Genomic DNA, 17,433 nt, shown 5'->3' with positions numbered 1-17,433 from the left:
CTGACGGACCTTGGCAAACCTAAGGCTCTCCTGGGCATCTCCCTCCCTCATCTACAAAACAAGTGAACCTGTGAGGGATCTGTGGTTGTCGACTTGTGCTGCCCAGAACCTGGGGCTCTGGGAAGATTTTGTAGTTGACGAACATTCATTTCTTTGTAGGGAGGGGGTAGGTCTGAAAAGAGACTCTCACCTGATTTAAATTTTTTTTTAATGGAAAAATAAGAGATCTGGCAACATGTCCATTTCCATATGGTAGCACACAGCTAGGGCTACAGGAGCTGTCCCCTTCAGCCAGGTGTGCCTGCATCAGCTGCCCACTGTCCCCACTGGGCTGTCCCTGCAGACAGCTGCACTTGTAATCAGAGAAACCAATGTCATCCAGGGCCCTGCTGGTTAAGATGCGATGAGCCATCTCACCTCCATATGAAAGTCACTAACAGATCCTCTCTCACAGTAAATTGGGGGAAGTGGGGTGGCACATAAGACTAAATAAAGATCTAAAGGCATCAGGGAGAGCCCTGGGCTCTACTAGGGAGACCCTGATACACCACCGCCAAGTTCTTGGAAAGGCTCAGTCCCTTCAGACCCAGAAGACCTGAGAGAGTATCTATTCCAGCTCCATATGGCTGAGGTACCCCTGCCTTACCTAGAAGCCCCTGGAAACCTCTCCTGCAACTACCCATGGCTGCTCTTCTAATGGTGACAAAGGCCCCAGCCAGCCTTGTACAGCTGGAAGCTGAAAAGAAATCCCTACCAGAGCCTATAGATCACATTAGCGGAGAAGATTCTCTCAGATCTCCACTATGGGCTGACCCCTGTGCAGGAGGGAGCCTAAGCTCAGCTAAAGGGCCGTGGGCCAAGAGTTACACTGTGCCATGGCAAGAAAATGGAAGGTTCCCACAGATACATATGTGATGGAAAGAACTCCAGGAAATGCATGTCCGAAGCTCAGCCAAGCCATTATCTCAGCACTTTCCATCTTCATGACTTCTGCTCAGATAGTCCCTCTACCTGGTCTGTCTTCCTTGTCTCCTTTACCCCTTCCTTAAGCCTATGTCAATCCTGGCCTTCCTTTAGGACAGATGGAGCCCTAAATCCTTCAGGAAGCCCACCCTGATCTCCTCACCCACATTATCGCTCTTCCTGGAATTTATCAGCACTTGACCTAAAATGTTTTCTATGTCCTCTAGTGTTCTAATAATACTCCCCTTTTCCCAGTACCTATAATAGGTACATATATTACCTCATTAACCTTCACAGTGTTCCTCCAAGGTAGGTATTATCACCTCAAGGGAACTAGGGTTCAGAGATGATTCTTGACAAGCAAGCGTCACACACCCAACCAGTGCTAGAGCCAGGATTACTTTTTCCTAGGCCTCTCAGTGACAGAGTCCGTGCCCAGGCCATAGGACAGCACTCTCCACCTCCTGCCAGCAGCTAGCACAGGGCTGGGCACAGTGAGGTCCTTGACACACACCAACAGGACACCAGTGGACCCTGATTCATCTCTTCCACCCTGGGTGGCACCTGTTCCAACGACCTCTTTGATCAGAGCTTCTGGGACACGGGCTCCAGGAATTCTAGGGGTAGAGAAGACACATGGAAGACATTCCCCTTTCTCCCTCCCACAGCAAGGCAGGACCTCAAGTGACTTGGGAGGGTGTATGAACATCCCTCACTCTGCTGGGAAGATGTACATGGCCCTCCCCTCTGCAGACACTGCAGAGCCCTAGTGCCCTGCCTTCATGGGGCTCTGCCTCACCTCTGAGGTATGGGTCATGAGTGCCAGTAGGCCACAGAAGCAAGCCACAGAGCCTAGGGCAGCATTCCACCAACCCTGACCATATTTTTCCCAGATTGAACAAAAAGCCTAAGGAACGTACTGTTAAACATTCAACTCCCTAGCTACGCGCCATGAATTAAGAATAGCTGGAGCCTATGTCAATCCTTAGCCAGGCAGTGGCTCAGACCCTGCCTCCAAGGGCTGGCACCGGAGCAAAGAAGGCTGGGAGAGTGGCAAGGGGGCAGTGTCCAGGCCTCACCAAGGGGCTGAACTTGAGCCAAGCTGGGTCTGAAAGACACGTCTTAGAAATAAAGTCAATTCCCAGTGCACTGGCATTTGGATCACATAGAAATCCTAGAACGTCAGAAACAGAAGGGGCCTTCATGAGATCATTTGGTTCAACTGGCTTATTTTACTGAGGTGGGAGCCGAAGCCCAGAGAGCAGAAGGGGCCTGCCTGAGGTCTCAGGATCAGCTGGGGGCAGGACACACACTAGAACCATGTTTCTCAATTTCCAGGCTGATACACCACGGCGCATGATGGCTCCCCTCCAGCCAGCACACCTCAGGGCTCCAATCCACCTTCCTGGGCTGGAGAATGCAGCTTGGGAAATGCAAAGGCTACCCTGGGAAAGAGAGAGTGACACAGTGACTCTGCTGCCTCCCAAATAAAGTCCCATATAATCAAGCCACACAGAAAGCATCATCTGCTCCAGGGAGGCCTCTGTAAAGTTGCTTCTCTCCAGCTTCACCTCCCTGTGAGTTAACAACAGCAAAGAGTAGGGGTCGGCAGACACTTGTTCTGATCTCTCTAGGGTATCAGGAGATGCACGGACCAACAGCCCCAGCTCAGTTCAGGGTTCAAATGCCCTTTGCCCCCAAACTCTCCTGGAAAGTCACTTGTGTGTAATACCTTAAAGTGAGGAAGTCAAGCTGGGAGGAAGAAGCACAGCCAGATACTCTCCAACCTGAAGGTGAGTCTTGGAGGGGCCAACCTAACCCCATAGGGCCTGTAAGATCAGGAGGTGGCTCCAAGTGGCAGAGCGTACAGCTGCCAGACGTGACTATCGGGAACAGCCTGGAAGCTGCTGACTCTCAGAACACAAGCTTGCCTCTTATTCACCAGCCCACAGGATCGAAGCTGCCACGCTTCCACTGCCTGCTGGCTGGCCACTGTTGTGACATACCATTGCCACTTCCTAACTGAGGAATACTGGCTTAACCAATGGCAAGACTGATAAGCACAGCACTGGTTCCAAATTAAGGAGAGCAGTGGGTGGTGTTCCAGAAATGTCTGGTTATCCCCCTCAACCATCTGCTCCCTCTTGCTTCCCTAACAGCCTGGCACATGGCGACCCCAAATAAGGGCTATATTTCCGAGCCTCCCTGGGAGCTAGGCAGGGCCATGCCATGAAAGTCAGCTGTCCTGGGCCACACAGGGTAGGGAAGCACTTAGAGCAGCACTACCCAAAGTGTGGTGCCCAGACTGGTGGCCTCAGCACTGTGTGGGCACCTGTCAGAAATGAGAATTCACAAACCTCACCACAGACCTCATACGTGCTCAAGTTTGAAAACTCCAGCCCTGGAGAATGCTGGAAGCAACTCTACCCAAGGAGACTGGTGCCTAGACAACTTCACGGAACAGACACTTACTAACCCTGAACTCCAGTTTCCCAAGAGAGAGCGAGCAGCTCTTCTCCTAATTCATGACCAAATCTGAATCCTAATGCAGGTAGGGTGGGGAAGAGAGATGATGAAAAACTTAACCAAGATAGCAGAAGTCAGGAAAGAAAGAACAACCAAATATATAACAAATAATAAATAGGAAACAAGATGCAGGGCAGGCCCAGTGGCCAAGTGGTTAAGTTTGTGCGCACCACTTCAGCACAGCAGGGTTCACTGGTTCGGATCCTGGGCGCCAACCTAGCACCACTCATCTGGCCATGCTGTGGCGGCATCCCACAGAGAACTACAATGACTTACAACTAGGATATGCCACTACGTGCTGGGGCTTTGGGAAGAAAAAAAAAAAGGGAAGAAGACTGGCAACAGATCTTAGCTCAGGGTCAATCTTCCTCACCAAAAAAAATAGAAAAGAAAAAAGAAAATAAGATGCAAGGAATAAAATCAAGACAAGCTGGGAGGCAAACAGTCTGAATTCTCTAGCAAAGACAGAAACTACCAAATCTGTTTTGTTGTTATCATTGCCTTCTGCCATCTTCCCCACAAACCCCAAGTCATGTGCTGATTACAAGATAGACATTTTTTTTTTTTCTGAGGAAGACTGTCCCTGAGCTAACATCTGTGCCAGTCTTCCTCTATATGGGATGCCACCACAGCATGGCTTGATGAGCAGTGTATAGGTCTGCCTCCAGTATCCGAACCTGTGAACGCCAGGTCACTGAAGCAGAGGATGCAAACTAAGCCACTATGCCACTGGGCTGGCCCCAATTTTTTTTTTTTTACGAGAGAAAGAAAGGTTAAAAATTAAGGGTTGGCATATAACCCAGCTATCTCACTACTGGATATTTACCCAAAGAACTGGAAATCAACAATTCAAAGAGACTTATGCACCCCTATGTTCATTGCAGCATTATCCACGATAGCCAAGACATGGAAGCAACCCGAGTGCCCATCGACAGATGACTGGATAAAGAAGATGTGGTATATACATGCAATGGAATACTACTCAGCTATGAAAAAAGACAAAATCATCCCATTCGCAACCACATGGATGAACCTTGAGGGCATCATGTAAAGTGAAATAAACCAGACAGAGAAAGACAAACACTGTATGATTTCATTCATATGTGGAATATAAACAAACTTATGGACAAAGAGACTAGTGGTTACCAGGGGAAGGGGGTGGAGGGTAGGCACTAAGGGGTGAAGGGGCATACTTATATGGTGTATGACAAACAATAATGTACAACCGAAATCTCACTATGTTATAAGCTATTATGACCACAATAAAAAAAATGAAGAAAAAAAATTTATGTCAACTGGAACCCCAAAAAGATAAAAATAAAATAAAATAAGGGTTGGGTAAAGACATATTAGGTAAACACAAAGAAAAACAAGAAGTGAAAATATTAATATTAAAAATATTTTGAAGACTTTTCAACAATCCTGCCTCAGTAGGCTGAGAGTTTTTTCCAGCCATTTGCCTTTATCTGGAAATAGGACTTAGAAAACCACTCACTAGGATTTCATGGTACAACAAGGCTTAGCCATTCCAGTCCCCTGAAATAGTTTATGTGACTTAAAATGCAAGCATAGAACAGAGCATAAGACGGGCCCAGTCTTCATACGGCCCTGAAACATTTTTGTGTACTAACTATTTTGTCATATCCCTTGGGGAACAGAGAAAGTCCTTCCTGTGGCCTCAAAAGGGGAAGGAAATGTGTAACAGCAAGTCAGAGCTGTCTATCTCGGACCTACAGGAAGGAGGCAGGAACTGCCAAGGGAGAGAAGCAGTACCCAGGCCTATCCCTGGGGTTTGCAGGCAAATCTCATTTTACCCATCCCTTCTAAAAATCTGGCTATCATGGGGACCATGGGACCACAGGCCATCCACACTGCTAACTTCTCAGGGTGCAATGGGAATAGGAGGATGACTGGTTGAGGAAACAGAAGCAAATACCCCCTCAATGTGGTCCTCCACCAGCATCACCCAATCTTTCTCCTCACCTTCAAAACCAACATTTTCAAAGCTTGTCTACACTCAGTCTCCCCAGATCCTCACCTCTTGCTACTCCTCCACCCATTCATTCCTACCTGGCTTCTGCTCCCATCATCCCACCAAAACAGCCACAACTTAAGGTGTTGAATCTCCTCCACATCACTTCCTGTGGCAGCAATGGCCTCTGCTGACCAATGCCTCCTACTGAAGCAGACTCACCCTGGCTTCTGTGATATGACACAGTCCTGGTTTTCCTTCCCCCTTCTGGCTCCTTTATAGGCTCATCTTCCTTTACTCAGCTGTTCTAGGTGAGTTCCTCAATCTCACCACGCCCTTGACATCAAACACAACCTAGACAAAAATATCTCTCTAGCCTATATCCCTCCTGAGTCCCAGACCCACCTGTCTACTTGGTATCTCAAACGCACCATGTCCAGAACAGAATTCATGATCTACCCCAGCCTGCAGACCTGGTTCTCATCCAGTGTCCGATGTCTCAGGGGAATCCAGGACAACCTAGGGAGGATGGGAGTGGCCTCTGCTTTTGTGCACACAGCACAGGGCTAGGCAAACAGTGGGTACTCACTAATGCTGAGTTCAACAGAAATATGCCTTGTCACCCACTTCCTAAAAAAAGCTGTGACCTTTTAGGTGGACACAACAAGCTCACATCTGCTATCATGAGTCCCCCCAGATACACACCACTTTCCCTCAAAGATGCCACTCCCCAGGCTTAATCTGCCATACTCCCTCTGCCTCCCAGTTAACAGCCTTGGAGGTCCTCCTCTTCACCCTCCCTCAGACTGCTCTCATCTCACTGCCCTCCAAGCCAGCTTCAACCCATGCTCCAGGTGTAAGAGGCTGGCAGCACCTGACTTCCCTCTCAATTTCAAGAGTGAGTCCTCCCTTTTCCACTAAGGCAACAGGACCTTCAGGAGCACAAGCACACCACTGTGCGACATCAGACCTTTATGTCATGGAGTACAGGGTCAGGATCAGTTGGCCTAACTCGGTATGGTTTCACTGATTATTAGAAAGTTCCACTATTTTCAACAACTCCTTTTAAAAATGCAAATTCCTAACAAGGAAACTTCAGTTTCTTCATTTTCCCTAAGAGCTTTCCTATCTAGGCATCACTCAAATTTCTGGTGTTCTAGGGGCAATGGGGTCAGAAGGTGTTGTAGAGAAAAATGCAGAAAACCCTAAGCCTGTTTGCTTGTCTGTGATTGTGAAGCACACCCACACACAGACTCTCCCGACTGCCCCCATGGGACCAAGTGCCAGGAGCAGGCTTTCGGGTGGGGGGGCGGCAGGGGGAGGCAGCGAAGAGAGATGACCACAGCATCTCCCACTGATCTTGGCCTTCTAGCAAAAGCAATCGAAATGGACCCTATCGATCATCCTCAACCTGGCTACATAAAGGAATCAAAAGGGACTCCAACTTGGCCTCTCGACCAGTGTCTACCCTCAGCTCTCAGTCTGGAATAGTTTCTATCTCACTCTCCTCACCGTTTTTTGTTTTGTTTTGTGTTTTTTTTTTTTGCCTATCTAAACCGAGCCTTCAAGGTCTAATATTTTACCAATAGAGAAATCTTACTCCCCTGGCCTGCCACTGTCACTCAACCAACATCTTCTGAGCACCTACATGAGGCAGGCACCTCGATGGCTCCCATAAGGGCTGTGATTAATAGGCAAAAATGGGGAAAGCAGGGCATTCCACCATGAGCTAAGACAGAGAGACAGGTTAGGAGAGGAGTGGCTCAACTCAGATGGATCTTCAGTTGCATGAAGGGAGTGACAGCTATTATTATTATCATTATATTACTATCGCTGACACTCACAGATCATTAGTTACACACCAGGCCCAGCTGTAAGCTTTACGTCTAATCTGGGTGACATATACCTGGAACACACAGGTATAGTGTACCAGTCACCACCTGTTCTGACTGTTCTGTAGTGCCTGAGCTGTAAAGTCCTTAAATATAGTAACTCACTGAATCCTCACAATAACCCCAGGAGGCAGGTATTATTAGTACCCGTAGTTTAAAGATGAGGAAACCAAGGCACAGATACTGGTAAGAGACGAGATTAAGGAGGGATGCAGGAGCCCAAGGTAGTGAGCACCCAATGCCAGGGCAACAAACTGCCCTAGCACCTCAGCTGGCCTCTCTTGTCGGGGAACCCCTTGTAGCACAGAGAATGCCTTGAGGGAAGAGGCCATGTTAATCCTCCCAGAATCCCCAACAATGGACTGAAACAAGGAAGGAATGAAGATCATAATCAGGCCAGTCAGGAGTGAGCAAAGTAGCATGCCCTGCCTGTCCAGCTCCTGGACTCAGCCTGACCCTGCCCTGCAAGCTTCTGTTCCTGTTGTGTGGGCAGGGCAGGGGCTCACCCCTCACGGAGCCACTCCATGCCCAGGTCAGGGCAGCAGGGAGCAAAGGAAGGCTGCGGGGCGACAGCAGAGTGGCTGGCTACCATGGATTTCTAGGGTCTGTCCTAAAACACCCAGTCTCCATAGACAGGTCACTCATCAGAGGGGCGGGGACAGAAACGTCTAGGGCAGACTGCTGCCAGCTTAGGCTAGCACTAGCTAGCTTAACTCCTCTCCAGTCTCTAGATGACGAACTTCACAACTCTCCTTTAAGCCAATAGACGGGTTTCTACCTTTTTAAGCCCTCAGAGGGCTGGGCTGAGCCGAGGGAGAGATAAAAGTCCAAGAATCCTTCCCTGAAAATGTAGTTTAAGATTGGAGAAGAGGGAAAGGCAGAGACGGTAAACACAGGCGAACACAGCACCTGGGATGGATCCCACGTTCTCTCAAATAAGGTGCCTTACAAACTCCAGCACTAGCAGCTCCCAGGAATTTGTGTCCTTCCAGTTCCGGAGGAAAGTTCCTGAAGGCAGCCTCCTCTAGTCTCTCCTCAGCACAAGTCTTTCCCAGAAGGGCACACATACTCTCGAGAACTCAGCTGGGTCAGAGGGCCCTGGGCCACCGGCCATCCCCCACACCAGCCAGTCGCCTTCTGGTCGCTTGTTCACCCAGTCCCAAGCAGGCCTAGGCCGCACAGGACAATCCCATGGCCCTACACACCAGGGTCCGGCCTGTGCACCGCCCACCCCACAGGGAGGGCACCCCCCGCCGCTTGTCTAGCTGAGCAGGCAGGCCGCGGCAGCCTGTCCGGGACCAGCCCTACACCCGTCCCCGCCCCCATGCTGTGCAACCAGGAAGCCGCAGGGCCAGGCCGGGAGGGGGCGCGGGGCTGTCCGGGCCTCATCTGCGGGGGTCGCGGCACACAGCCGCCGCCCCGTCCTGTGCCCCCGGGCAGCTGGGGACCCTCACTCACCGGGCCACTGGACAACGGGGCGGGGGACGGCGTGGGACGAACGGGGATGTGGGCAGCAGCCGCTCTCTCCGCGGGCGTTCGGGGTGCGGCGCCTTGGCTCAGCCTCAAGCTCCGTCCCACTCCCGCTCTCCAGGGGCACTTGGGACACTCCGGACTCCCGGACGCCGCAGCCGTCTGGGCGGGGCGGGAGGAGAAGCCCGCTGTGGGGAAAACTGAGCGGGCGCGGCCGCTCTAAGCGCCCCGGGGCGGGGCGGGGGCGTGGTCTGGGTGCGGCCCCGCCCCCAGGTGAGAGCCCAGGCCAGTGGGTGGGGACCAGCCTCCAAGAGGCGGGGGAAGGAAGCCGTAGGCCTTCCGGCTCCCGAACTGAGGAGGGCACAGCTAGGGTTTGGAGGTCGGCGTGGAGCTTCTACTATCCTCCACCTCCCTCGACGGATCCCGCCCTACACCGCACTAGCGGGGAGGGAATTCCTCAAGCCCTTTCCATCCTCCCGATGTGCCATTGTTAGTGACTCTCTTTAAGGTAAAGAAAACTTTCTGCATTAAGAAGGTCACACACAGTATGCAAATAGGGGTGGGGGTGGGGAGAGTAGAGAAGCCTGACACACTGCCTCAGCCACGTGATCAAGGTCAACGTCAAGTGATCAACCAGCAGTGATAGTATGTACTCCGTTCTGGTCTTCCTCCCAAGAATACATAATTCTAGTCTAATCGTAAGAAAAACATGAGAGAAATCCCAGTTGAGGGATATTCTACAAAATACCTGACCAGTACTCCTCAAAACTGTCACGGTCATCAAAAACAGGGAAAATTTGAGACAAGTACTGTCACAGCCAAGAGAAGCCTAAGAAGATATAAAAACTAAATGTAATGTGGTATCCTGGTAAAAATACATTAGGTAAAGACTAAGGAAATCTGAATAAAGTATGGATATTGGCTAATAATGCATCAATATTGGCTCATTCATTGTAGCAAAACCACCATGCTAATATGTTAATAACAGAACAGAATAACACAGTGTTTGTGAGAACTCTGTATTCGCAATTTTTCTGTAAAATCTAAAACTGTTCTAAAAAAAGTTTTTTTTAAAAAAAAGGTCATGCACTTAAGATATAAATATATGGTAATTATAAAAGATTTTTTAAAAACTGAGATTGACTCTTCACTTCCCCAACCCACTTTTCAGTGTGCCCTACCGGATCTTTCTCTTTACAATACAGTCTTTGTGTGTTGTGTATAGTATATTCACGTAGATGTATTGTTTATGTTGGGGAAGTGGGAGAATTCCCCTCACTCTTTCCCTTAAGGTTCTTATGGCCGGTCAAATAATTAAAAAGGCAGGTTAGCAGGAGGAAATCAAACAAAGTTTAATAACATGTATATATGGGAGAAACTCAGGAAAGAGTGAGTAACTCAGCCATCTGGCTGAGGCTACCTGTTTAAATATCCTCATCCATAGACAAGGAGGATGTTGGGAGTAGTGATTTGGGATTTCAGAGGAGAGGAAGACAATTTACATGGAGATGGAAATGGAAATGTTTGTCAGACAGCTTTTGCTGGGCCAAAAAATGGGTTTGTTGGTGTCTTTCCATCAACACCTATTTAACATTATACTATAGCTATCATATGGTATGAGCTCCTTCTTGGAACAGGGCTTCTATGTTAAATTCTTTAGGCAGTTTGGGGGAAGGTTGAATGTTCTTCCTAAGTGTTTCTGAGCCTTTATTGTCTTCAGCTCAAAATAATCCACACACATCAGAGTGGAACATCTTGAGGCAGCCTGCCCTGAACCCCATTAGTTACAAAACAGTGGTACAATTATTTTTCTGCAATGTGATTTTTTTACTCGTATCTTGGAGAGGCTTTCCATGCAAGCGCACCTGGATCAACTTGGTTCTTCCTAACGAATGCACAGTATGCACCATCCTGCGGGGCACCATTCTTTATTACCTAGTTCCTTACTGAAGGACATTTAGGTAGTTCCCTATTTGGGGCTGTTACAAATAAGGCTGCTGGTCCTATTTGCATTTTAACAGGAAATGAAGTGGGAAGGACTGGCAGCTCTAAGCTGAAAAGGAGGCTCTGGCCTCAGCTCTGCCCATGCAGGGGTGTGGGTACCTGACAGAAGCCGTGCCTGGGACAGACTGGCCACTGCCCCACTACAACGCTGGGGACCCAGTCATCTTCTGGCCTCTCCAACATACCCCCTCCCTCAAGTCCCGGCTCTTTTTCCGGCCTGGACTGCATTTTTTGGACATGAATGGGTGGGCGAGGGTGAGACTCAGGCTAAAGGTTCCAGAGTGACTCCGAGGAAACGCTCACTGGAGCAGAAGAGGAGCGGAGGGTACGAGGCACCAGGAGACTCCCAGGAATCATTATTACTCTGGTGGGGGCGCCGCAGCAATGCAGTAGCAGGAGGGACTCGGGGCGTGGGCGTGAAGTCTCCAACCTAGCCGCGGCCTTCCAAGGGGAGCTTCTCTTTCCCTCGCTATCTCTGGGCAGGGGGATTCGTCCTGGAAGGTCACCTGGCGCCGACCCAGCCTCCCCTGCCTGGACACTCTGCGCCAGAGCCCCCGGCCCAGAAAAGGCGAGCTTCTTTGAATGGCTCACTTTTCTCCTAGCTGAGAAAATGCTTCTTTAAATACCACATTAAAAAATAATAAGTCATTTAGGATGGAATTCCTTCTGTATGTAGCACACACTTTCATGCCTCAGAACTGAACTCTTCAAGTCCAGAATGGTGAATAGCTACCACTGTGCTCACCTTTTCATGATTTTCACCCATTTGTTTTCAACAAACCTGTGTTGATCCCCACCGCGGGGGAAGCACTGTGTGGGGGAAAGGATGCTAGATTTGGTGTTCAAACACCTGGGTTCTAGTTCCGATTCTGACATTTGGAAGTGATGCATTCTCCCAGACTTGGTTTTCTCGCCTATACAATCTTCAAAATTATCTATAAAAATCTGTAAAATAACCCCTGCTTCATTGCTTCTCAGGACTGATAGAAACATCAAATGAAGTAAGTGCTTTATGAAAAGGTCACATTCCACGGAGCTCCGAGTAGTGTTACTGCACAGAATTGGAGTTCTCTGCGTGGTGTTGCATAAACAAGCCGATTGATTGTGGCGCCAGCCTTGGGGGAGAGTCAGCTTTGATTCTGCGAGATGGATCTGCAGGGAGACAGGGAGCGTGTGCCCTCAGAGCTGTCTCCCTGATTCAGGATTTGGGGCAAAATGTAAGGGGTTAGGGAGAATAGGCTGGCACGTGGAAGTGCTCCTGGGACAGGCTTTGATTGGTGGGCTTCAAGTATTTATGGTAAGGTTTTAAACATTTATGACAGGCTTCTAAACATTTATGACGGGGCACTAAACATTTTTGGTGAGGTGGAGGAGGAACTTTAACACCGGATCTTCCTGAATCAGGGACCCCTTGCTTCTCATAAGAGTCAGACTTTCAAGTTCTGGTTGTGTTCCCGTCCTTGGGTTCTGTGGGGAGGAGGATCTTTGGTTCCAAGGTTGTTTCAGGTCACGATTTCTTCTTTTGCGCATACCCTGGGTGTGTGACTTTGCAGGTTTTTCTGAAAGACAATTCTTAATCACTCCGTTGATGAGAGATGGGGTTAGTTGAACTGGTCCTGGAGGGCCTTCAGTTACAGTAGTACAGTATTATTATAATCTTCCTTACATTGACTCATTCAACAGACAATGGTTGAGTACAGGTGATGTGACCAGCCCTGTGCTTTTGTCATGGAAAGAGGGACAAAAAAACCTCCCTTACTCTAAACACAGATCTTCATCTAATGGAGAAACAAATAAATTGTAAAAAACCCCACATAACAGAGGATCCCCACAAAAGGGATCCCTGGTGCAGGTGAGAGGACAGGAGGCAGGTAAGGGGATGGGATCCAGAAAGCTTGCCAGACTTTGCAAAGATCTGACTTTTAATTGTTTAAGTCATGTTAATTATTTTTAAAAATTATCTATTGCTTTAATTTGTACTTTTATCTTTGAGTTCTGTTCCTTCTTTCTTTGGTTTGCTCTGGTGTTCTTCTGGTTTCTAGAGTTGAATATTAGGGTCATTTATTTTCAAAATCTTTTGTTGTTGTTTTCTAATAAATGTATTTAAGACTACAGATCTTCCTCTAAATCCTGCTTTAGCTACATATCACAAGTTTTAATATGCTATGCTTTTGTTTAATATGCCATGTTTTGTTCTTTCTCAGTTATGAATACTCTTTTTTTCCATTAGGATGTGATCCTTAATTCATGAATTATTCAGAAGTGTGTTTTCCACTTTTGTTTTCAAAGTTATGGCTTTTTAAAAAACAATAATTTTGTCATAGATTTGTAGCTTTAATGCTTGAAGATGAAAAAATGTGCTCTTTTTAGAATTTGTTGAGACTTCTTTGTGACCTAATATACAGACATTTTTTGAATGTCCCAGTTTTTGTGAACGTATATTCACTTTTGACATGCACAAAGTTCTCAATGTATATCTCTCCATTCAGCTAATCTGGTTATTTATATTATTTATATCCCAAAGTTTTTTTTTCTGTTCAATCCATTGATTTCTGAGAGAGTGGTTTAGTATTTTCCACTTTTATTGTACTTTGTTAATTTCTCCCTATCATTTGGTTTGATTTTGCCTTATAATTTTGAGAGCAAATTATTAGGTTCATACAAGTTCATTAATTGTTTTCTCTTTTGGTGACTTATCTCCTTTTATTACTTTTCTCATTAAAAGATTATTATACCTGCTATAAATATTGTATCTAAGATAGGATTTGTCTAGTATTTGCTTTCTCTCTCTTTTTTTCACTCTTTCTATTGTTCTTAGGTTTGTCTCTTGCAAATAACATACAATTTTTTACAAGATTTAAAAAATTAATCTGAATGTCTGCTTTTTTTTTTTTTAAAGATTTTGTTTTTTTCCTTTTTCTCCCCAAAGCCCCCCGGTACATAGTTGTATATTCTTTGTTGTGGGTCCTTCTAGTTGTGGCATGTGGGACGCCACCTCAGCATGGTTTGATGAGCAGTGCCATGTCCGTGCTCAGGATTCGAACCAACAAAACACTGGGCTGCCTGCAGCGGAGAACACGAACTTAACCACTCGGCCACGGGGCCTGCCCCATGAATATCTGCTTTTAATTGGTGAGTTTAACCAGTTTATATTGATAATGATTACAGAAATATTTGGACTTATTTCTGCCCTTTCTTTTTGTTATATGCACACACACACACACACATATACCCTCAGGGCTGATATTCACCTAGAACATGTTAGTATAACCCTGTAACTTGTTACAAATTGAAATTCCTCCATCCTGCCTGCTAAATACTTGTTGCCCTGAGACCTCACAGTGCCCTGACCCCCGACCTTCCCCCGATCTAGCAACAAAAGGGGCAATGCTTGTCATAGGGAGGTCCTCCAGGATGTTTTCCAAGTCTCTAATTGGTCAGCAAATAGGCCATACAGGTGGTTTACTATTTTGAATGTCATGTGAAATGTGCTTTCTCTTTGTTTCTTTTTTCCTTTTCCCTACCTTCCTTTGGATTGTTTGAATTTTCTTTGTTTAAACAGTGGGGTGATATTAGAACTGCAAATACATGAATGAATAACTTCTTACTCGATACTCTGGGGGATCAGAATTGGCCACCCCAAAATGTGTCTCTTTGGCTTGATTATTTTTAAGAACAGAAGACGCTGAAAGAAACTTTGACCTTCCTCCTAACTGCCTAAAAGAAATTTAAAATAGGGGCCGGCCCCGTGGCAGAGTGGTTAAGTTTGCACGCTCCACTTCGGCGGCCCAGGGTTTCACTGTTCGAATCCTGGGCACAGACATGGCATCGCTCATCAGGCCACGCTGAGGCGGTGTCCCACATGCCACAACTAGAAGGACCCACAACTGAAAATGCACAACTATGTACCAGGGGGCTTTGGGGAGAAAAAGGAAAAATAAAAAAAATTTTTAAAGAAATTACAAAAAAAAATTTTAAATAAATTCCTGTCCCCAGGACAGGCCATCGCCATAGATAACTCTGGGTATCAGTAGACTGGGAGGATCCTTGCCAAGCCCACTCTTATCAAAGTTTATTTACCAAACATTTGCTTTTCCATTTCCGTGTGAATTGCCTTCCTCTCCTTTGAAGCCCCAAATCACCAACCCCAACATCCTCCTTTGTCTTTAGCTGAGGATGGTATTGAAGATAAGAACCTCTGCCATTTTGGTGAGTTGCTCAGTTTTCCTGAGTCTCTCACATATATACATGTTATAAAGCTTTGTTTGATTTTCTCCTATAGTTCTGTCTTATGTCAATTTAATTCGTAGCCCAGCCAGAAGGACCCAGGGGGTAGAGGCTACGTCTTCCTCCCCTGTAATACCTTTACCAGAGTATCCCACAAAAAACTCAAATTTATAATGTCAAAAAATAAACTAACCATCTTTCCCCTTCAACCTGCTTTTTTCCTGAGTTGGTACCTCAGGTGCGATACCATTGTCTGTCAGGGCATCCAGGCTAGAGATCTGATTTCTCTCTGCTGGAATCACTTTTCAAGTGCTGTGGATTGAGGAGGATTCACCAGGAAGCTGCAGGGCCCCTCACTTCCATGGTCTCCTAATGGGAGAGGCTTAGCAGTGTTTTATGTGGTCCTATGTTTTTGTAGAATTTGCAAAAGAAAGGGGCCGGCCCCGTGGTGGAGTGGTTAAGTTTGTGCGCTGCGCTGCGGCAGCCCAGGGTTTCGTCGGTTTGGATCCTGGGTGCGGACATAGCACTGCTCATCAAGCCATGCTGAGGTGGCGTCCCACATGCCACAACTAGAAGGACCCACAACTGAAAATACACAACTGTGAACCTGGGGGCTTTGGAGAGAAAAAGGAAGAATAAAATCTTTAAAAAAAAAAAAAAGAATTTGCAAAAGTAAGCTATCTTAGGGGGCCAGTCGCATGGCTGAGTGGTAAGTTCACATGCTCTGCTTCAGTGGCCCAGGGTTTCGCTGGTTCAGATCCTGGACGCGGACACGGCCCTGCTCATCAGGCCATGCTAAGCTGGCGTCCCACATAGCACAACCAGAGGCACTCACAACTAGAATATACAACTATGTACTGGGTTGGGGGGGGGGGGCTCTGGTAAGAAGAAGAAGGGGGGAAAAAAAGCAAGATTGGCAACAGATGTTAGCTCAGATGCCAATCTAAAAAAAAAAGGTAAGCTATTTTAAGTGCAAACAGTTAAGATGGCTGACTTTTTCTATTCTAATTTCTCCTCTGTGACAGTTCTCCTCAAGCCCCTCATGTTGGAGCGGCCGTAGGCATTATTGGGATCTGGCTAGGGAAAGGTAAGCTGGAGATACATTTAGTTTGGGTTTAGTAGGATATGTTTATGTCATTTGTGGTCTATACGTAGATCTGTAGGTCTGTACACATAGGTCTGTGTTTCTCTGTGTAGTTACATTACTGCTGTTCTTCCCAGCGTAGGAATGGCTTCTAGGAATACTGACCTGATTCTGCCAGCAGAGCCAGAGATGGTATCTCTGTAGCAAATATGTCCTACAGCACCTGTTTTCATAATTACCTAGGCAGTGGAGGAGAAGCAAGATTTGACATGTGTGGAGCCAGAAACTAGCCTATGGAAAATTCTTTCAACCATCATATGTATAAAGTTTTAAGTGTATAAGTCTATTCTCACTCATGCCTATTTAAAATGGAAGTTCTCTCCCATGGGGAATATGCTTAATAAGGTGACATACACAATTGGAACATACACACATATATAAATACAGCTTTTTTGAATGTCAGGAAACATATTTTATTAGAACTCTTGTATAATAAAGCGCGAACTGTAGGAGTACTGCAAATATAAGTATGCCTGCATGTGAAATTGTGTTTTATGCATCTCACCATATCAAATTTCATCTTAGCTTATCTGACATATTTTATCCTGATGAAGTCTGTAGATTCTAAGTGTACACACCAAGAAAAGATTACAGTTTATAACTTTATATGAAATAGTTACATCTACAAAAATAACACAAAACTCAATTCACCTCCACAATAAGAATATCCATGACAAACTGGAAAATATTTATATCAGTTCAAGAAGTATTTATAATTAGACACTGCACAAGAGAAAACTTAAAGTGCCATGAAATTTCATAGCTCATACATGCAACTTGATAGAAATATTTGCAACTTTGACAATTATCATAAAAATTTAGATAGTGTTACCAGCAATATTAACAGTTTGCAACTAAAATATCTTGCTTTTTCAAATTTTTCGAAAACGTATGACCATACTGGAAGAGGACTGAAGTCTTTATATTCTAGCTAAAGAAAACCAATACTATTAGAAAATTCCCCCCAGTCTATAGATTTTTCTTCCTAGACATTTCTTACCTCTGATTCCTACTCTTCATCCCTTAAGCACCATTGTCCTAGTTTCCAGGCCCTGTGATTTCCAACCTGGACTTCTGCAGAAGCTTTCTAACTTGTCATCCTGGCACCAGTCTCATTCCCCTCAAGTCTGTTTTCCAGAGTGGTATGAGATGCACATCTGACAATGTCACTCTGCTAGAACCATCAAGGGCTCTCTGAGGTAGGTTAAGCATTTTAACCTGACGTATAAGACCAT

The 17,433-nt window shown here is 46.4% G+C and overlaps 1 protein-coding gene across 7 annotated transcripts in view; it reads right to left on the bottom strand.

Annotated features, from left to right (window-relative positions):
* ANXA11 (annexin A11) overlaps positions 1 to 9,101 on the bottom strand; it is a 41,588-nt gene extending 32,487 nt beyond the window's left edge. Inside the window, exon 1 of one of the 7 annotated variants that reach the window (XM_070491366.1) lies at positions 8,812 to 9,101. The gene's annotated coding sequence lies outside the window, so the exon portion shown is untranslated. Of the gene's footprint in view, positions 1 to 8,262; positions 8,680 to 8,811 lie in introns of those variants that run through there. The other 6 variants (XM_070491339.1, XM_070491354.1, XM_070491363.1 and 3 more) reach the window with 6 other exon arrangements.
* Between the last annotated feature and the right edge of the window lie 8,332 nt (positions 9,102 to 17,433).

This window comes from Equus asinus, chromosome 2, assembly GCF_041296235.1.
Source record: "Equus asinus isolate D_3611 breed Donkey chromosome 2, EquAss-T2T_v2, whole genome shotgun sequence".
NCBI classification, from domain to species: domain Eukaryota; kingdom Metazoa; phylum Chordata; class Mammalia; order Perissodactyla; family Equidae; genus Equus; species Equus asinus.
Note: the sequence above shows the minus strand (reverse complement) of the source record. Positions and strands in the feature narration are given on the sequence as shown.